This window comes from Monodelphis domestica, chromosome 6, assembly GCF_027887165.1.
Source record: "Monodelphis domestica isolate mMonDom1 chromosome 6, mMonDom1.pri, whole genome shotgun sequence".
Classification (NCBI taxonomy): Eukaryota; Metazoa; Chordata; class Mammalia; order Didelphimorphia; family Didelphidae; genus Monodelphis; species Monodelphis domestica.
In genome coordinates, this window is record NC_077232.1 from 293,836,793 (window position 1) to 293,858,916 (window position 22,124).

The 22,124-nt window shown below is 43.0% G+C and overlaps 1 protein-coding gene across 1 annotated transcript in view; it reads right to left on the bottom strand.

Moving 5' to 3' along the window:
• Positions 1 to 12,168, bottom strand: part of SGCZ (sarcoglycan zeta) — a 613,518-nt gene extending 601,350 nt beyond the window's left edge. The window contains exon 1 of the mRNA XM_001364245.4: positions 11,505 to 12,168. The gene's annotated coding sequence lies outside the window, so the exon portion shown is untranslated. The remainder of the gene's footprint in view (positions 1 to 11,504) is intronic.
• Positions 12,169 to 22,124: the final 9,956 nt, after the last annotated feature.

The following is a 22,124-nucleotide window of genomic DNA, read 5'->3' on the forward strand; positions in this document are numbered from 1 at the left end:
GAGTAAAAAACTAAACTAAACTAAATCATACCAACTATCCACCACCATGAACATACGGTCATCTTGAAATATGTCTGTCCTGGTATTTGGGCAATAACACTACAGTCACAAATTACAATTCAGGCAAGGATTGGTGGAGGGGCCAGGAGGAGTGTTAAAAGTCTGTACCTGAGTAAACTGAATTCATTTTTAATCCTTACTACATCACAACAAGTATGTTAAATGCAGACTACACTTTAGACTCATACATTTAGCTCAAAAGACTCCTGGATCATTTATACAACCTGCAGACTTTTCACAGATGACACTGAGAAAGCTCTGATTTGGAAACATTGACACCCCCTCACCCCACCACGCCGGGCTTTGGAAGCCCTGGATTCCATAGGTGGGAGTCACTGATTTATGTGGCACAACCACTCAGCCAAACACAGAAGGGAGAATGCACTGATCCAAGCAGACGATGGAGAAAGCCATTTGTTCCATCTCCTCCATCACTTGACATCAGAAAGTAGGTGGAATCAGGTTTCAACTTGGGTGGTATAAAAATTAAATTATATCTCTAATAATAAAAATATATTTTATGAAATTTATTAAGGATCATTAGAAATCAAGAAATAAAGAGGATACAAAATAAAAAACCACGTCCCCATGGCTGGTTAGCCCATTTAAAATCCCCACACTTAGCTTACCACTATACTTGCTGCATCATTGCAAAGGAAGACAGCATGGGAGGCATTACTGCCAGTTAAATACCAATTGTGATCTCGCCAACATGGAGACTCAGGAGAGATTATAGGAAATTCTCAGAAATACCAAGGACTTCTGGGGAATGAAGTCTAGGGTTCAAAATCTCCATTTATACATTCCCCCTGAGAGCCAAGGAAGACTAGTCTCTCCGATGGGTCTTGTAAACATACCAACTTTGAAATTACAATAATTTGAGGATAAGAGGAAAAGAGAACAAAACCAATAATTGCTAGGTGCATTGAAAAAAGCCAGTTGGGGGCAGTCCCCTCTGGCATAAGAGTATACATACAAAACAAATGCATTCCAACCCCACACAGTTCAAATCACCACATCACAAAGTTCACTGTGGATCTTCTGGTGCAGCATGTGGTCTGTGGAGGCATCTTCATGATGTCTTCTCCTAACAGTTCACTTTCTGGATTCAGAGAGGTAGCATGTTTTTTTTTGTTTTGTTTTGTTTTTTAACCCTTACCTTCTGTCTTGGAGTCAATACTGTGTATTGGCTCCAAGGCAGAAGAGTGGTAAGGGCTAGGCAATGGGGGTCAAGTGACTTGCCCAAGGTCACACAGCTGGGAAGTAGCTGAGGCCACATTTGAACCTAGGACCTCCCGTCTCTAGGACTGGGTAGCATGTTTTTTAACCTAAAATTATACTCAAAAGGACTTTAAACTTTGCAATTTAAAATAATAATAATTATACACCCCCCCCCAAGAGGGTGATTGAAAAACACAGGGATCACTTAAGGATGCATGGCTGAGTTATGAGGTATATGAATCAATTGGCAAGAGAAATAAAAAGCATCAAAAAATCCAAATAAAAAAGATAATTTCTGGATGAAGTATAGACTATCAAAATCTTATGTATAAAAATTCTAAGTAAAGGAAAAATAAATCTATAACAGGTCCTTGAATCAGGGCCCAATTAAAATGATATAAGCAATTAAGCATTTACTCAACCAGTAGCCAGGACTACAGAAAGTTGCCACATTATGAGAGACAGAATAGGGACTAGATTTTTAGGAGCCAGGTAGGAGCCAAATTTGAGATACTTGGTAGAATGTGGGACAAGGAAAACCTTCCTTTAACACATGTTAAAAGCCGCAACCTCGAACCCCAAACAAGTTCAAGTCCTCTTGTCATGGCTCATTTTTTTTTTATTACTTCAACAGGATTGGTTGGTCTCTTTGACCTTGTGTTCAACTGGCACTATGCAGTTTAGCTTTGTGCTTCTTTGGCACTGTGTAATGGCTCTTTTTGTATTCTCTTGTCCTGGAATCAGACAGAATCCTTAAGGAAAGTCCCATAATTTTTTTAAACAATGGCATCATTTTTTACAGTCTAAAGCTTTTTGGGTATACATTGACATTATAGCAACTATATTTTAAACTTATATTACTGCAAAACCCAAAAAAGTTAAAGAAAATCTTAATACTGGTGCCATGTACTTCAAATATAAAAAGGAGAGAAAAAATTAAAAAAAAAACTGAAATAGTATATTGCACATGCAAGAAAATATAATATTAAAAGAGTTTTAAAAATAAAAAATATAGCTTATAATGATTGACACACTGTGTCAGCTAAGGAAATGTAGAATACAAAGGTTTTGGACCAAAAATGAAATCCATTTCCTCTTCATACCTGGCCATGATCCACTATGAGAACAAGCAAATGATTTTCACAAAGTAACAGTTTTTTATAAAGAACAGTAGTACAAGAGGTAATGCACATTCAAAAAGTATCAAAATCCCCAAAGTTATAATAGCATATTATCTATAGCATATATATATATATAGCTATATAGCATATAATAGCAATAGTTTAATGACAATAGCAAACAAACCCACTATCATATTTAACATGAGTCTCCTGTACGACATATAAAGAAAATGGATACTTGTCACAAGTTTTTCAGTTGTAGCAATGTTTCAACCTTGGAAAACATTTTTAAACAAAGTAAAACTTATTTGGGTCTAGAACATCATCAAGAAATCTAAGTATCATTCTAGTGAAAGGGTAAAGTGAGCTGAAGAGTTATAAATGAGAAATGCTCCTCTTTTGGGAGTCATCCAGGGGTACCATGCCCTGGGATCAACTTCCCAGCTCCTTTGGTATGAGACTGTGATGTCCCATCCATTCACATTTTTATAAATGTGGGAGGTAGGGATTATAATTATATTTCACTTCAGCTACTAAAATGGACCTTACCTTCTGTTAGAGGCAGGCAAAATGATCAGAGTTGTAGAAAAAATCTAAAAATCATGTCTAAAGACTCCTTAAAATCAATTTGAGATATTTATCTCATTAAATTTTCCAGAGGTTGTTATACAGTTTTAACCAGTTTTTGATGAAGTCCATCCATCCTCTCTGTGACAAGTTACAAAGCCAAAATGGAAAAAACCTGCTTTTTATATGAGCTTATTCAATAATGTGTGTTCAGTATAGTTATAGGGGGAAAGCAAGAGAATATAACAATAGTTAAAACCCAGTACATTAAAATGATTCAGTGTAACAGAATAGTATTGAATACATTAATATATGAACTTAAAACCAATAAAATTAAATCTTAAACAAAACAATCAGCAAAATGCAATAAAATACAGAGATTTTTATAAAACATTGGAGTCTGAAAAGCCTTAAAAATATAACCTCCAGTCTCTTTAAAGTTCATTTTTGTTTTTTTTTTATCCATTGAGATTCCTTTTTGTCAGTAATGTGGAATATCCCATCATGAGGGAGAACATGGGTTTTAGGAATCTCAAATTGGGCAGGCCCAAATGGCAAAGAGTTGCAGGGGAGATAAACTTCTCCCCTGAATCTCAGGTAAGATAAGTAAAAGAATCAGTGTACTCAAAAAACATCCTTTGAAAGAGGCAATGCATGGCTCTCTCAAAGAATATACCATGCTTATAATCAATTTCCTGTTTGGAAAAGTCTCTTCCTTTTCCTTGCTGCCCCACCCAGGTCCCCTGCCATGTGGAGGCTAATTGTTGCCTAAGGAAAGAAGACCCCAGTTTTTACCATCTGGTTTGTGATTCTGAAGACACAGTAGCAGCTACCAGCAGCCTGGGTCCTGGGGCTGGGCCTGGGGTTGGATGAGCGATCTGGGTCAAAAAGCTAGAGATCAGGAGTAGAGTTTCTGGGGCCTGAGGCTGGGGCTGGGGCCGGGTGAGTAATCTTGGTCAAAAAGGTCAAGAGTGAATGGATGGAGGCAGGAGCAGGCAGCAGAAGTGAGCTGAATCAAGAGAAACAGCTTTTCGAGGGTGGGTAGGGTGGGAAAAAAGCCTTGGCAGGAGAAATATGACTTTAAAAAATTATCTAGGCTATCTTAAAAAAAAATTTTGAGAGTAATTCTCGTTCCTTCGTGGTCACCAAAACTGTAAAAATTAAATTATATCTCTAATAATAAAAATATTATATTTTATAAGGTTTATTAAGGATCATTAGAAATCAAGGAATCAAGAGGATACAAAATAAAAAACCATGTGCCCATGGCTGGTTAGCCCATTTAAAATCCTCACACTTAGCTTACCACTATTCTTGCTGCATCATTGCAAAGGAAGAGAGCATGGGAGGCGTTACTGCCAGTTGTGATCTTGCCACCATGGAGACTCAGGAGAGATTTTAGGGAATTCTCGGAAATACCAAGGACTTCTGGGGAATGAAGTCTAAGGTTCAAAATCTCCATTTATACAGTGGAAATCAGCAGGAAGAGAATCTCAGCAAATGTGATTTAGACAAAGTCTCTAAAATGCTGTGCCACTGGGTTGTTTGCAAAGCTTGGTTGAATTATAGCAACATTCAACTCTCTCCTACAGCAACATTTTCAAGGCTACATGTGACTTGTAAATTTTTCTCTTTATTAGACCCTTAATCAATGAATCAGCAAAATAACTGCATGCTTACTGGGTGCCAGGTATCATACCAAGTGCTGAAGATGAAAAGAGAGATCAAAGTCCAAGCTCTCAAGAAGCTCCCATTCTAATGGCGGAAACAGCATGGTTAAATTATAGTATAGTGGATGAATAGAGTAGAGGAAAGATAGCCTTAGGGAAGATGGCACTAGCTGCTTGGACAAGATAGTGCTTAAATTGAGTTGAGTTGAAACTAGGGATTCTTAGAGTCAGGAGTAATTAAGGAGGGCATTCCAGGCATTAGGAATAGTTAGCATAAAGATCCAGAGGTGGGAGATGGAGAGCAGTGTTTGAGGAACAGTGAGGAGAACATGATGGTTTGAATGTAGAGCACAAAGTAGTAGAACATAAGAAGTTGGAAAAGGTGGAAAGGGGGCAGGCCCTGCAGATCCTCTGGAAGAGAATTAGTATTAGAGCTAGCATTTGTTTTGACCATGTTAAGGTCTGTAAAGCACTAGCTTGTCAATCATTTGATCCCTACAGTAATGTTTTTATAAGCTGGGGAAATCTAAAGATCAGAAAGGAGGTAGCAAACCCTTATGAAACACTTTAGTAGTCAGAGGCTGAGATCCAGTCTTGCTTAAGGTTGTTAGACCTAGAAGAGTTTCCCATTTTGCAGAAATATGGGAATGTGTCTTTCCTGGGGAGAAGATCCCCAGAGTGTCAGTCCAGAATATTCTATCCTGACATCTTTTAGCTTTCCTGCCAGGAACACCTCTAATATCTCTTGCAAGTATGTATAAAGGGTCCCTTCTCCTCACCTATTGTTTAAATACATTAGCTTCAATAGCAAGGGAATAGATGTTTTTCTGATTCTAAGGTCCCAAGCAAAGGCAGGCTAACTAGAATGCTCAGTTGGTGAGATGTTCTGAGAAATGCCAGGGGTCCAGACTGGGGTGCTACAGTCCATTAAAGCAAAAGGAAAGGCTCCTTAGAAAGAAGTCAGCTGGATGGTACTTTGGAACTATGCCCAAAAGGCTTTAAAAGGGCTGCTTACCCTTTGATCCAGCCATACCACTGCTGGATTTGTACTCCAAAGAGATAATAAGGAAAAAAGTTTGTACAAGAATATTCATAGTTGTGCTCTCTGTGGTGGTAAAAAAATTAGAAAATGAAGGGGTGTCCCTCAATTGGGGGATGGCTGAACAAATCGTGGTATGTTATGGTAATGGAATACTATTGTGCTGAAAGGAATAAAGAAATGGAGGAACTCCATTCTGGAAAGACCTCCAGGAATTGATGCAGAGTGAAAGGAGCAGAACCAAGAGAACAGTGTACACAAAGACTGATACACTGTGGTACAGTCAAATGTAATGGACTTCTCTACTAGCAGCAATGCAATGACCCAGGACAATTCTGAGGGACTTTTAAGAAATAATACTATCCACATTCAGAGGAAAAACTTTGGGAATAGAAACACAGTGGAAAAACATATGATTGATCACATGGTTTTAAGGGGATATTATTGGGGATGTTGACTTTAAATGATCATTCTATTGCAAATATAGGAAATAGGTCTTGAACAATGATGCATGTAAAACCCAGTGGAATTGCTCGTTGGCTGCAGGAGGGTGATGGGAGGAGGGGAAGAAAAGGACATGAATAATGTAACCATGGAAAAATATTCTTAATTAATTAATTAAATTTAAAAAGAAAGAAATTAGAAATGAGCCTTCACAAATCCCTTTCCTTCTATGAAGCCAAAAAATGAATAAATAAAACAGTGGCTGAAAATACGTGAATTGTTAGAGTATGATTTTTTTTTCACTATGGAATGATTATCACATAATTTTTAAAAAACTCTTGCTTGACACCTTTTTTAATTCATCCCCAAACTGCCTTCTTGTCAAAATTCTAGTTCTCCTAAACTGAGCATCTTGGGGGGGGGGGGTGTAAAGATTAAATTTAATGGTTGGATGCAGTTTATTTGCCAAAATAGAGGGGGAAACAATAGAGAAATGTGAAAGGTTAGAGAAAATATCTATACTAGTCCTCAGCCAGGAGGGCCAGCAATCATGTGGCCTACTCCAAGATGGAAGCTAGTCTCTTAAGAAACTAGGAAGGGAGTCAGCCTTTTCACTCACCCAACCAAGTAGTCCAGGAGTCAGAGTCTAAGTTGTAGTCAGGATCCAAGCTCCAGTCTCCAATGAGATTTCCTCAAAGACTATTTCCAGGAGACTCAACTTCACCAGACTGCCAGCCCAAGGATTTTTGTGGCTTTTTATGGTGGTTTCCTATCCCTGTACAGAGCTCTTCACAGGGGCCAATCACAGTTTCCAAAATTGTCACACCTCTCATCCTCTGAAGGTAGCAACTCTCCTCCTAGAATTCACACCTTTGGAACCAAGTGTTTCTGAGTGTGTGAACTCTTAAAAGAATTCAAAAGTTTCTGGCTGTTTGACTTAGAAAAAAGGGTGGAGCTCTTCCAAGTATCTTGCTGGACTCTCCTCCATAAACAAAGGAGAGTTAATCCTATCTTTAGCCTAGTGAGGTACTAAGTAAGGGTACATAAGTTATTTTTATTCCAAAGTGTTAAATCCAAGTAGGCAAAGAAAACAAAAGATTCCCTTTTCAAAAGTGCAAACTCAGAATAGACAAAGAAAACCAAGAATTTCCTTTCACAGAGGGTGGGAGAATAGGAAGTGCCCTCTTCCCCTTCTGAGCTTTTAAGTCTCCCTCTTCACTGTCTGAAGTGCTCCAATCAGCTTGTCCTCAGATCATAATATTATAGAACCATTCACTCATTCAATTTCCCCAGATTTTCTAGGCAGATTGTTTAAAGTTCCTTGGATTAAGGTTTGCTTGTTTTGTTTTGTTTTTTAATGGCCCAATTAAGAGGTCTGGAAATGGTTTCCTCCTTTTCTCTCTAGATCTAGAGCAAGGGTAACTTGACCTTTTTGCTGTCAGGGAACACTTTGGCAATCAAGGAGTCTGTGACTTCTCAGAACTAGTTGTAATCACTTAAAATAAAAAATACAGAATTACAAAGGAAACCAATTACACTGAAACAGTTATCCAGTTTTAAAAAAAGGAAAAGAAAAGAAAGTCTACAAGTCCCTTAGGGCATAAAAAACTTATTTCTCAGCTTGGATTTATCTGGAAAGGTAAAAAGTGAACACTAATCAAGAAAACATGGAAGGAACCCCAAAGATACACCATTACAGTTTCTGCAAAAACAAAAATAAGCCACCAAGTTTAAAGATTTAATGGTTCTTGCCTATCCCACAAAGATAATTAAGAGATATTCTAGAAACCACCTCCTTCCATTCAGGTAAGTGATGAGGATGCTCGAAATCTTTTAGCAGCTATTTATTACCCAGGGAGCAGATGCTGATGGGCAGAGGCCTGGGGGAGATCAGACCCTCCCCTTTGCATTCTTTTTTGGATTTCAAAGCACTCAATATGCAAGGTTATCACTACTCTGAAATCAGTATTGCTTTGTTGCAAAATAAACATGAAGGGCTGGATTTCACCAAGCAAGTGAAATAATGATGTCTCCTATTGTGAATGTCTTCTATATACTAACTTTAGGAAGGTACCTTCTCAAAGTAACCATGAGAAAATAGACATCTTCTGAAGGAGCCCAAGTGCACCCCCAGTGTGGCTATGATTTCCAAAGCAATCATTGTGTCTATTACCAATACATGGACACAGAAACACAGAAACATGTACAAGGGCACACGCGCACACACACACACACACACACACACACACACACTTCCCCAAGACAAGTTAGCACCCCATCCCAGAAATTCCTAAAATCAGCCAACAGGTACATCACTGAATGAGCACAACATCTATCCCCAAGGCAAGTCGCTTCACATGTGGAGCTCTAAGTGACTCTCTCTCTCTCATACTAAACTGCAAGGATCTCTACATCACTGCCCCACCCTCCTCTGTGCCCTAATGTATTTAATCGAATCCCTAACTTTGGAGGGATGGGGGTGATGGAAAGTAGTTGCCCCAATTGGGGATGTGGAGCAAAATGCTACAATTCTTTCCTTCTAACTTTCCTCTTGTTGCCCAGGGAATGGGGGGTGACTGCTTTTCCTCTGGGATTTAACAAGAGCTTCAAGAGTTCATTATTTATAAAGAAAAGTAACATCTGCATAATAGAGGTTTAGTGTTGCAGCCCCTTCCTCCTGCTCTTTAATGTGGGTTGCCATGCTCTCTTTATTTGATGCTTTTGAAATTGGAAAATTCTTCAAAGTTTGAACCTGGTAAGGAAGTAGCTCAGCCAGAGCTTCTTCTCTAAGTGGGAAAGGCCTTGAGAATAAATCTAAAATCTAAGCCCTACTAATAAATATTCTTTAGGTCCCTCTCTACTGATGACTGTGGAAATGGGGCCTTTTGAGAGTCATGGAGTCTGGGGAGGGGGGTAATTGGTAATTCAACAGACCTACCTCTTCAGGTTGAAGGGATATCATCACTGCTCCAGCTTCATTCTATAGGCCTAACTGAGCTTGGTTGGGGGGAGGGGGGGTGAGAGGGCGGGGATGAAGGTGAGAGGGACAAAAAAAAGGGTCCTTAAAAATGAGAGCTTGGCCTACCCTAGAGATCATCCCCAAAAGCCATGGCAAATCAAGTGATGGGATCCCCCACAAGGCTCTTCCCTTCCCAGTCTTCCAGTCTGCCCAGTTCACTAGACTCTAGAAGCATGTGTCAGACTCAAAATGATGGTCCACTGGATGAGCAAGATGGATTTGGTGCCATGCAGCAGCACAATGGTTAGATCTGGACAAAAGACCACATTGGCCACTCTGGATATCTTGGATGAAATTCATTGGCCAGTCCTCTTCTGGAGCCTGTGCACTTCATAGACCTCTCTTGGTGGCATTTTCCCATGGGCTGGGCCTCTGGTTTTCAAGGCTAAGTTTATCTCATTTCTTTCCTTTTCATCCTCATCAGTCTTGGCCATGGCTCCCCCTCTGCCACCAGTCATTGGAATACATCTAGCCCCAAACCCAGGTGTTCCCTAGGAGGCTCCTGTTCTCAGGTGTTAAGTCTAGCACCCACAGGAAGGAAGAGGGCCTGTAAGAAATCTAAGGGTGGGCAACAAGGGGGAAATGGCCACTCTTCTGGAGCGGCTTTGGCTGCTAATTCCTAAAAGGGAAAGAAAGCTTTCTTTTGCCAAGTGCCTGGGGTCACCCAGGACAGAGCAACAGATAGTCTAGTCTGGGCATAGACAGTAGGTGTCCTCACTCCTCCTTGCACAAGAGCTGGCAAAGTCTATCTCTCACAAATATCACCTTGTTGGTGGCAGCCCCGGCTCTGGGACAATACCTGGACAGGTAGGATCCAGCAAAGAGGGAGGACTGCCAGGGGCTGGACTTCAGAGCCTGGCTAGTGGCTGACCTATTCAAGGTCACCTCACCTCCCTAGGGTATGCTTTACCCCAGCATGAAGGGGGACAGCATCTTCCCCTCCCTCTTCCCAAGCCCAGAATCTCTCCATTTAATAACTTAAGGACTGGAGGTCAGAGGAGGCCAGTCCTTAGGAAAAACACTTTCTCTGTGGCCCTCTGAACTTCCCGATCCTGCCTGTAAGGACCCAAAGGGAACCAGTCTTGTGTGGAACAGAGCCAGTCAGCCATCTGGGGAATCCCCTGCCCTCTCAGCACCTGCCTCTCCTTCTCCTGGTCTCTGACTCTGGGCCTCTCTGTCTCCATCTCAGTGTCTCTCTGCCTATGTTGCTGTCTCTCAACATTTTACTCTTACCCCCCATCTCATAACCCCGGGGTTAGTGTGAAGACAGAGGGGAGAATACCATTTCTGAGTAAAAGCCACCCTTAAGGGGGAACAGCCTCCTCCAGCCCCAACAACCCGTGGAAAGGAATGATTTGGAATTTAAAGCCAAATTCCAGTCAAAACTGGGCTCCATGCCCTTCCCTCACCGGGGACTGCCCATTCTGGGTGCCAGATGTATGTTGGGATTTGTAGGGCTAGGTCAGCCCTTGCACGCCAGGATGGACCCCACCCCGACTTGGGTTCATCCTCCTGCAGCTGGAAGTCGAGAGCTGGGCACAGAGGCAGAGCTCCTCTGGCCCCCACAGGACGGAGCTACGGGTCAGGAGCTCAGGGCCAGGACAGAACAGACCCCATTCCCCCACTTATAAACACGCGCAAATACACAAACACACACTTGTGCCCCAACTCTGTTTAAGGAGTAGGAGCCCTCCAACCTGCCACCGAGCAAGCCCAGGTCAGCCGGCTGGGGACCAAACGGACTTTACGGGGGAATTAACTGAGCAGGACAGAAGCAGGCTGCTCGAAGCGGAGCAGGATGTGCTGTCAGCGGCCACTGGGTACCACTGGGCACCACTGGGCAACAGAAGGCAGTGCAGGGCCCCACTTGCCTCACACAGGTTGGCTAGCCACCTCTAGGGCGGCGGATGAGGGATAACGCTCTCCATTCCCGTCCCCTCCATTGCCAGTCTAGGCTCGGGTCAGTAAGCACCAAGGGAACTTTTGCCGGAAGTCAGCCCGAGGGGAGAAGGACCCAGGCTTCAGCTTCCCTCTCTACTTTGGTCAAAGGCATTGACCAATTGCTCTCCAGACCCACCTCGCGGTTCCCTGCTTGCTCTGGGCAGGAAAGTCAGGGCTCCCGACGTCTTCCTTTCCCCTAATAAGTACCCGTGGCCTCAGCTCCGCATCTGTGTCCCGCAGAAGAAGCCCGGCATCGATCTCCGGCTATGCACCCTAATAAAGCACCCCGAATCCCTGCGCGCCTTCTGCGGCCCGGGCAGCAAAAAAGGAAAGGGGAAGAGGGAAAGAAGGAGCAGGGAGGAGGGGAACAAGGGAAGGAGCGGGATGGCTGGGGGAGGGAGAGAACCCCCAACCTCACCTACCTGCCGCGCCGCCGGGTCCACGTCGCCCGCTGCGGCCATAGAGCGGGGCTCCGGCTACTCAGGAGCCGGTGCCGGAGCTGGGAAGTTGGATTCAGTCGAGTTAGTGTCTGAGTTGCCAAGCTGGAGTTGGCAGTCTCGTCCTCCTCCCAGGCGCGGCCGCCTGGCCGGGGCACATTCTCCGCACTCAGTGCTCCCCAGCCGCCTGGGCCGCCGCCACTCGCTTCGAACCCCTGCGATCCATTCGCTGAGAACCCTTGGACTGCCCCAGGCTTTCCTCAACTGAAGTGCCCGGCTATCCCAGTCCGTGTATTCGCCCGAGCACCCAGAGACACCTCGCTCAGAGGAAGCGAGCCAGAGCAGCCCTGCGAAGCCGCGCGGTCGCCTGGAGACCGCTGCCTCCGCGGAAGATGCTGTTGCTGCTACCAGCAGCCGAGGACCAGCACCCGGCGAACTGCAGCATCCCGAGGAGGAAGAGGAGGAGAAAGAAGAGAAGAAGAAAAAGGAGGAGGAGGCAGCACCACGGCCCCCCCGGACAGCGCCATGCGGCAAAGGCCCGGCAGGTGGGTCCGAGCAGAGAAAGACTAGGAGTATGGGGGCGGAGAGTGGGTGCCAAGGACCCGCCTGCCCTGCCCGCCTGCTGAGCTGGCTCAAGCACTCCAGCTCCGACTGCTGCCGCGCTGGTTTTCCAGGCAATGGCACAGCCCCCGCGCCTTCTGAGCGCCCACGGCTGCCAGGCAGTCCGTCCCTGGGCAGAGAAACCGAAGTCCTCCTTCAGGTGGGGAGGCTGGGGGACGGTGGGAGGGGGGAGGAGGCGGGTCCTGGGAGGCAGGCTCTGCTGATGGGTGGGGGCAAAGGGAAGATGGGGGGAAGTAGCAGGAAGAACAAGCGAAATGACTCCTCCCTCCCTCGCTGCCAGCCCTTCAGACCCTCGCCCCCTCAGATGTTGGGCTGAGCTGAGCTGCACTTGACTCCCCCTCCTCCCCGACCGGGGTGCTCCCCCCGCCCCCAACTGATCGCTGCCCGAAGCTGCCAAAAGGCAACACTGCCTCTACAGGCAAACATGCCTCCTGGGTCTCAGAGACCGCCTGCCCGCGGCCCCTCGTACGCTTCTGGGGTGGGGGAGGGCGGAGGGAATCACTTGCCCGGTGTGTCCAGCCTGGGGAGGGGGGAGGGGAGGCGCCATACGCCTAGTTGTTTGGCTGCTTCGGTACTGGGGGAGGGTTGAGGGGAGTTCCTGGCGGAAGGGAATCCTCTGTTTCCTCCCACCCCCATCTTATACCTTTAACGTATGTTTCCTGAAGAAAGGTAAGATGTGGTGCCAGGAGTGCCCTGGGATAAGCTGCCCCTCTGCCTGATGGCTCCTTTGTGTGGTGCCCCTCAAAGCCTTTCTTCCCTTTTGGTCTTCTGTCTGCCACCACCACCACCACCCCGAATCGGTTGGTTAGATATTGTGAGGTGTTTTTATTTGCAAGAGCATACTTTGTTATGGGGATTTTCTACTAGCTTTTATTATTCCTACATAAGGTGGGGTGTTCCATTATTGGGGAGAGACATGCCACCCCTCAAAGTTGCTGGTCTGGTTTAACAATCTCCACATTAGCCAGAGTGGGTCCAATGAAACCCCAAACCAGGCAGGTAAGCCTCTTCTGAAACAGGAGGACCAGGACAAAATTGAGGCTTTGGATTCAATTTTCGCCTGGGAAAGGTGTTTGGCTACTCGAATAGCCACAACTATTCCCTCTAATGCTCACACATGTGCCACCCAGGAAAAATCTAAGGCTTTGCACATATGGTAATGTGTATTTGCCACCAGGGTTCCCATTTGGCAAAGTCCCCATAGCACACCTTTACTCTGGCTCTCAATGACAAGCATGTCTTGAGACAGTCACTTGAAAATCCTCATTTGGTCAGACATTGCTCCCTGATACCAGTTTAAAAAGCAAAGGGGCAGCTGGGTGGCTCAGGCCCAAAGATGAGAGGTTCTGGGTTTAAATCTGGCCTCAGACACTTCCCAGCTGTGTGACCCTGGGCAAGTCACTTGACCCCCATTGCCTAGCCCTTACCACTCTTCTGCCTTGGAACCAATACACAGTATGGATTCCAAAAAAAGAAGACAAGGGTTTAAAAACACACACACACACACATAGAGAAACATCCACAGACTTCCTTCTCCTTTTCTCTTTGAGACGACCTCAGGCTGAAAAGGGGAAACTCCTTCAGGTGAGGAATAATGGGGGCTGGGATACAGGGACACTATTTGGGCTTGCTTCAGTGAATGTGAACCTTGGTGGCTACAGGGCTCTCATTTGCCACAAAAACCACATTTCAGGAAGCAGGGACCATGTGCTGCCATATTTCAGGCCCAGCTCCAGAACTGTGGAGAAGTGACAGCCAGTGTAGGCTTGCCAAACCCAGCAGTTGCATCATTGCTAATACCTGTCCAGAGGAAGCTAAAGACATCCAAGCTGGGGACCTGGAGCAGACAGGTTCCCTGGGACTCAGCATCCAAGCATGGCTGTTGATGGAGCAGGTGGGGATAGAAAAGGAGCCCAAGGATTTAGCCATGGTCAGTACTTCATTGGATCCATGATTACCAGCCCCACACCTTCTCATGCTCTACCAATTGTTTCCAATTGCCATAAACCACAGAATTACAGAAAAGAAGAGGAGCCTTATAGAAATCTAGGTCAAGGGGGCAGCTGGGTAGCTCAGTGGATTGAGAGCCAGGCCTAGAGATGGGAGGTCCTAGGTTCAAATCCGGCCTCAGCCACTTCCTAGCTGTGTGACCCTGGGCAAGTCCCTTGACCCCCATTGCTTAGCCCTTATCACTCTTTTGCCTTGGAGCCAATACACATTGTATTGTGTAGTATTGGAGTGGAGTATTGTGTGGAGTATGGACTCCAAGACAGAAGGTAAGGGTTTAAAAAAAAAAAAAGAAATCTAGGTCAAGCTATTTCTTAGCAAGGACCAACACTACCTTTCCCCATCCCTCCCTTGTATGTCCCTGACAGTCATACACATACCATATTAAAATTGAACTACAGGACATACTAGCTTTTTATATATTGGTTGGGTTAGATGGCCACTGAGATTCCTTTCTGTGATTCTGTGACTACTCTCAAAGACCTCTAGGGATGATAACCCCATTGTTATTCTAGACAGCTTATAATCAAGTCATCCTCTAAGGTTGGACCAGAAGTCAGCAAGATCAGAATTCAAATCCTGCCTTATCTGCTTACTAGCTGTGAGAAAGTCACTTAATGATCTGTCTGCCTTGGGTTCCTCACTCACAAGATGGGGGTGGGGTGGGGGGTCATAATATCTACTCCTACGTGGTGGTGATGAACAAGTTACTCCGGGCTTGTTTCTGACAGGGAGGGCATAGCCTCTCAACTTCAGAAGCTCATATTGGCTTACTCCTTGTAGGGTAAAGCTTCCCTGCTGGATGATCAGTCCATTGCTGGGCTAGGTCAAACAGGCTGCTCATCTGCTGGATTAGTTCCTAATTTGGCACCCCTCTGTAAGCTGCTAGTACCACTTCAATCAAAGCCCCTTATAACCTCCTATAACCCTCCTGCCTTTCCAGTTTTCTTCTAACTTCCTTCCTGACACCACCTTTTTGATCTAGTGACTCTGAAATTGGTGTCTGGCTGTTCCATGAACTAGAAATTCCATCATGCAGTGCCTGGTATTTTTTCTGCCTGTCCTCTAGGCCTAGGACACTCTCTCTCCTCATCTCTATCTACTGACCTCCTGGCTTCCTTTAAAACCCCATGAAAAGCCCACCTTCTGCAAGAAATGTTCCCCAAACTGTCTTCATTCTAATGCTGCCCTTTGTGAATGACTTCTCTTTTATCTTTGCATATATTTTGTTGTTTGTTGTTTCCCCATTAGACTGTGAGTTCTTCAAGGAGCTTTTGCCTTTCTTTGTATCTCCAGTTCCTGCCACATAGTGTATGTCCACTGTCCACTAAATAAATACTTATTGTAACATTGTAAAGAAGTGCTTATTATAACACACTAACAAGAAGCTTTAGTGGTTTCTCTTTGCCTTCAGAATAAAATATAAACTACTGTTTGGGGTTTTTTTTAAATCCCTTCCTACTCAAAGAAAATCAACATGGCATTACTGGGATATCATTTGACTTGTGCATAAATTGAATTCAATTTAGACACACTTGCACAAAGTCCTCAGCCTTGCTCTCTCTTCTAGAATCATCAAAGTCCAAAGGCAAGACAGAAGTTGAGACAACTGGTGATGGTTTGGGAAGCTGTTGAGTGACCTTGGTCTCTTCAGTGTCTGACCACCACTGCACTTGCTTCCATCACCTTCATGTCATTGAGAAACATTGTTCTCATCTGCCCCTTCTAGGTGTTCACATGCCCACCCACAGGTCCGAGGCCTGTAGGTTACCCTCAACCTGATTTAGTCTGCCTGCCAAGATGGTTTCCTAGGAAGTGGCTACTGCTCATGCATGCTACAGTTTCTTGGAGTCACAAGTGAAAGCTAGGGGGCAGGTAGACACCAAAGGTGGGTGAGACACCAAAGGTGGGTGATCAACCCTGAAAATGGCTTGGCAAGCCCTCACCCTGAACACTCACACACACCCTAGAGTAAATACAAAGTAGAACAAACCCATTTCAGGAGAGAAAGAAGAGGGGTGCTAAGAGCAGAAGGAATTCACATCGTATAGGTTTGTATAAGTATGGTTTGTTAGAATTCTTTCATTGCTATGAATTTCCTTGAAAAAAATGTCATTTTTTTGAATTCAGAGGTATGAATATAAAAGAATCAGCAAACAGGAACATTTAGAGATCTTCAATCTAGAGATAGTCACTCTGAGGTGGCTCTGTTGATAGAGAGTCAGGCCTGGAGACAGGATGTCCTGGGTTCAAGTCTGGTCTTTGTTACTTCCTAGCTGTGTGACCCTGAGCAAGTCCATTTAACTCTAATTGCCTAGACCTTATAAATTTTCTGCCTATTGATTCTAGACACAAAATAAGGGAAAGGAAGGAAGAAAGGAAGGAAGGAAGGAAGGAAGGAAGGAAGGAAGGAAGGAAGGAAGGAAGGAAGGAAGGAAGGAAGGAAGGAAGGAAGGAAGGAAGGAAGGAAGGAAGGAAGGAAGGAAGGGGTCAACCCTTGAGTGTGGTGGGCATGACATTCTTTAGCTGAGCATGCACACTTAAGGTTTATGTTCATGATAAAGCCCAACAGATGGTAGACTACAGAGAGAGCTCAGGATCATCTCCATCTCTCCATAATTAGGATGGGACATCTTGGTTAGTGGACAGAAAACTAAAAGATTTAATGTGAAAACCATCACTCTGTCTTAGTTATTACCCAGAATCACCAATGATCTATTGCCAACCTGTTCATCTGTATGTGGAAGCCTTGTCCAGGCCTTATAAATGTTCTCTTCCTTAACCCCATCAACCAACCCAGGTCTTGAGACCACAATCATGGCAGATTGTTTCTGGACTACTGTAGTGAACTGCATGAATTTTAGTTGTCCTTTAAAATGATTAATTGGAGAAAGTATGCATAACATTGAAATAGAGCAATGAATAACTCACTAAATTAGTTGTCACTGGTTTCTTTTCAAATCATCAGTATTGGAATTAACATATGAACCAGAAATTTGCCAGAGAGATCCTTCTTCAGTGATCTCATTTTTGAAATTCTGAGATTAAATATATGCATGCATGTAAAATGTTAGAATAAAATACATTTAAAATTTTATTTTTACTTTTTCCTTGAATAAATCAAATAAGTAAATTGCTAGTATATGAATGAAAAATGAAAAAAATAAGCCATTCAAGTCACAGTTTCACAAAAAGGATGGGGGAATGGGCAACCTATGGAGTTTATCAATTTCTCTCTCATTTGAGGTAAATGTTGAAAGGCCACTTATTAGTGACAACCAAGAGGAATCTCATAGGATCCTGGTTTAAGAGCTGGAAGTGAACTTCCAGCATTTCTAACCCAAATCCCTTTGATTTATTTACTGAAGAAGGATATGAAGCAGCTTGCTTATGGTCAAATAGGTCATAAGTAAGAGAGGGGGAATTTGAACCTGGGTCCTCTAATTCAGGATCTCCTATGCCTCTTTCCCCTGTTACGTGATGCCTCTCTCTCCTGGGTCTCCTTCTACTCTGCTTATCACTCCTCCTATCTTCTTTGCTGGATCATCACACTAATAATGAGTGTCCCCCCAAGGCTCTTGGCTTCTCTCTCTTAATGATCTCAGTAACTCCTAAGAGTTGTGAAGGATTCCTGAATCTTTTAATCTAACCCATTTCTTTCCTGAGCTTCAGTTTTGCATGACCAATACTTCCAGTTGGACATTTTCACTTAGATGTTCCATCAACATCTCAAAATTTTTGTCTGAAAATACACCTCATCCAAATAAGCATTCCTTTTCTGTTAAGGTACTCTTATTCCCCACACAAGTTTGCAACCAGGGAGTCACTAGCAGGTCTTTCCTTGTTTTTTTTCTGTTTGTACAACATCTCTCTCTCTCTCCTCATCATTCACATGATGATGGCCCTGGATTAGGTCCTCATCATCTATGAACTATTACAACAGTTTACTTGCTCTTTCTAGTTCCTTTTCTCCCCTTCTCCATCCATTTTTCACACAGCTCCCAAACTAGTTTTTTCTAAAGAGTAAGTCTCATTCTACTTCTCTGTTCATTACTTTTCAGTGGCTGCTTTAAGCAGCCTCTGAAAAAATTTCAACTCCTCAATTGGAAATTTAAAATCATGCATTATCCAATGTCAATCTACCTTTCCAGACTTAATCTCCATTTCTCCCTTTCTTGAATTCTACAGTCCAGGCAGACTAGCCCATTTCTAGTTCCCCAGGCCCAGTATCCAATTGCCCATCCTCATGTCCATGAAAAAAACCCATCCAGCTTCACCTTCATTGTTCAGCTCCAGCCTCTCCTCCTGAGGTCTTTCCTAATTCCCCAATTTGTCTGATGTCCCTCAAATGATCTGTTTAGTTGTGTGTGCTGTATGATTCAGTGGTGTGCTAGAGCCTGCTAGTACCAGATCACTGAAGCATCAGTGGGAGCTTCACACCTCAGAATTTGACAAATACTATAAGTTAGGACTTCAGTTTTTGTTTTGCTCATTTCTAGACTTTAGAAAGTGATGGAAAACATGTAAGTGATACAGATTATAGTTTAAAGTGTTTACAATTTTCTAGAGAGCTGGTTGTTAAACATTTATCAGCACAGTCTGACTATATAGCTCAGTAGAATGAAAGCTCCTTGAGACAAAGGATTGTGTTCCATTTGTATATGTGTGTCTCTAACACTGTACATGTAGGTTATTAATCAATGCTTGTTGATTGGAATTACAAGTAGGGGATTTAGGACTTCAACATACATCTATCTACTCACTTCTAACTCCATTTATTTCCATGACACTGTGTCACAATCAAGAGGCACCATGGGGTTGTGAAATGAACACAATACTTGGAGTCATAAAAATCTATAATTGGGGCTCTATTTTGACAGCTATTAGCTGTGAGATCCTGGCAACTTATTTAACTTCTTCTGAGTCTCAAATCCTGTAAAATCAAAATAATGATATCTTTAGTATCCTATGAAGACACCTCATACCTAAATATAGCGTCTGTTTAATGAGCAGAGGAATGGAGAGAAGAGAGTTAACATCTCAAAGTTCACCACATGGTAACATATTTGAACCTTGTTTTTTGAGACTGAGCTTTAGAGGACTCTTGAGATAGAGAAGCTTTCCTTTGGTGCCTTGAAGGAAGGCAGGGTCTGATAATACATGTTATCTCCTCATCCTATACTTGTAAAGTAGATTTTTTTGGTACCCAAGGGCATTTATCACTGTTGAACTTATTCTTATTCACTTCAGCCCAATGCTGTAGCCTATTGGATCTTGACTCTATATCATCAAATTTATTAGCTATTCTTTTCAGCTTAAAGTTATCTGCAAATTTGATACCACTTATTTAAGGGCCAAGAATAAATCTCTTCTGAACTTCACTGGAGAACTTTTTCCATGTTGACCCAACCATTAATGAATATTCTTTGAGTCTTTCAATCCAACCAGTACATCTAATCCAAATTTCTCCATCTTCACAAAAACAGAGGATATTTTACTTAAACATTTATGGGTTAACTATAATGTGCAATATTCCTTTCATCTCCTAGCTCAGAGATCCTTGCCAAAAATAGAAATGGAGGTACCTAAGCCTACCATCCAGCTCACTCTTGAAGAAGTAAGGCTGACCCTATGAAATCACTGCTTTACTTTCTACATGCTTGCCAATCAGCTTTTTAAGAATTATTCTAGAATTTTCCCAGGAATTAAAGTCAAGCTTACTGACTTATGGTTTGAAGACTATGATCTCTTCCCATTTAAAAAATTCAAACTCTTCCCTTCCCCCCCCCCTTTTTCCTGCTTTCCATAGTCTTTGAGATATCATTGATTACAGCTAACTTGCCTACCCTTCTGTCCTGAGGGTGTAGTTTATCTGGGCCAAGTCTTCAAGAATAGTTAAGTGCTCCCTTACCAACACCCTCCTTATCTTGAATATCAATTCCCTGAAAGTCATTTTTTGCACAAAGGTCATTCTTTTTGGTAGAGGAAATAGAGGGAAATTTTGAATTGAGTAGCTCTGCCTTCTTGGCAATGTCACTTATCATCTCATCAATCTTAAACACATATTTGATCTTTCTTTTAATTTTAATAATCATATATACACACCCCCCCTTTCCTTTTATTTAACTTCACTGGTCATCCCTCACTCATTTTGATCTTTAGTGTTTCTGACAATATTTTTACTGGATCATATTCACATTCATCTTTTTGTTAGCTCATCTTAATTCCATACCTTGGGGTCCAAGCCTCCCTTTGGGGGAACATTTCCCTTCCTTTTCTTTTCCTTTTTCTTAATTTTTATTTTAAACAGTTGGGGAAAAGATTTCTAGTCACCAGCAGGAAAAATAGGTAACCCTCGGGGGCAAGTCTTTATCCACCTCTCTTCAATGTCTCAAGACAGGAGAGATGCTCCCAGCTCTCCTCACCAGAGTCTTCTCCCCTCAGGATCTCCACTCCTGGGGCCCCTCCCCTGTCGAGGTGATCAATTTCATATACTCTTCAAGTCTGGCACTTTTTCTCTAGTGCCAGCCTCTATCACAAGAATGTACTCACATCAATGGTCATGACAGTCTCTCATTGCCATGTAAAGGTACTTTTCTTTAAAGAAACAAAGTTCAGAAATATGAGATATTGAGTATATACTTTGCATTTCTTAGTATGTAAAATGGGTATAATATCGCCTACTTTCACAATGGATGACAGAAAGGCTAAAGCGGGAAAGGAAGATATTTAGAACTCAAAATTTAAAAAAAGAATGTTAAAAATAAACATAATTTTTCAAAATACAGAAATGTCATTTTGTTTAATTGTCTAATGAGGAATCATCTTGCAACTTTTTTTCCTGAAGTCAACAACAGTAACATATTTATAGTTTTTTTAACCAAATAGCTCAGAGCACCATAGTTCATGACTTGTAGAAACAGGAAATCTAAAAGGCGAGTTTCAGCCCGACATTTTTATGATTTTTGCCAGCTTTTGCTCATAAAACTTGACAATGGATAATCAATAGTAATTTCCCCAAAAGGGAGCTTTTATAATTAAATTGGAACCAAGATGAATTTGCTTGGTTAGGAAAATGCTATTGGCTCCACAGAATGGAGCATGATTCATTTACTTACTATCTTCATAGAATAGAGATGGGGCTGGTATCTCTGAGAAATCTGAGGTTCATCTCACTTTGCAGTGAAAGGGTATTCTTCAAGAGTTCCTGCTATTGTGGGAGAAACACACCCAAGTTTGTAGCAGGGACTTATCCCAAGAATGGGAGACTTGAATTGAACTCTGTTCAATTCAGAAGTAAGAAATGAATTTTATTTGAAGAAGAAGAGGTTTATGGTGGTATAATATCCTAATTGCTGGTGGAATAGTCTGGGTGCTAATTAGGTAGCATTAGGGCTGATAGATAAGCCCAGGGGCTAGTAGAGTAGCCCCTCTGGAGCTGATGGAATAGCAGCTCTTCAGGTGTGGAATAGCAGAAATAGCAGCTCCCAGGGTGGTGGTAATGGAATAGCAACTCTAGCTGCAGAGTGGCAGTTTCAAGTGTAGAGTAATAGCTTCCGTGCTTCTGTGGCTCAGGATTGGCATATTTTACCTCTCCTCAAAGCCCTCAGAAAATAGGCACAGCCAAATCCAAGTGGAGGTGTGGTTTAGGGTTTGACATGTATGTCATTGGGAATAAGGAGCATGTACACAGTTAGGAGAATCTTCTGGAATGAGTCAGTAGTGTGCAGATTCCTTGTTCCCCATTGTCCATCCTGTCATCATTTGTCAATGTGGGAGAGATCTCATTGCCCTTCTGGAATAAGAATATTGGGGAGAGGGGGATGCAGTACATTGGAAGACCACTATAAGTAATAAATTATATCTTACAGTTCTAAAGTAAATTTAGAACAATATGTGAAATTAATAAAAACAGATTAGGTACAAACTGATGCCCAGTATCGAATATTACAGATCCAATATACAGAATGGATTAAC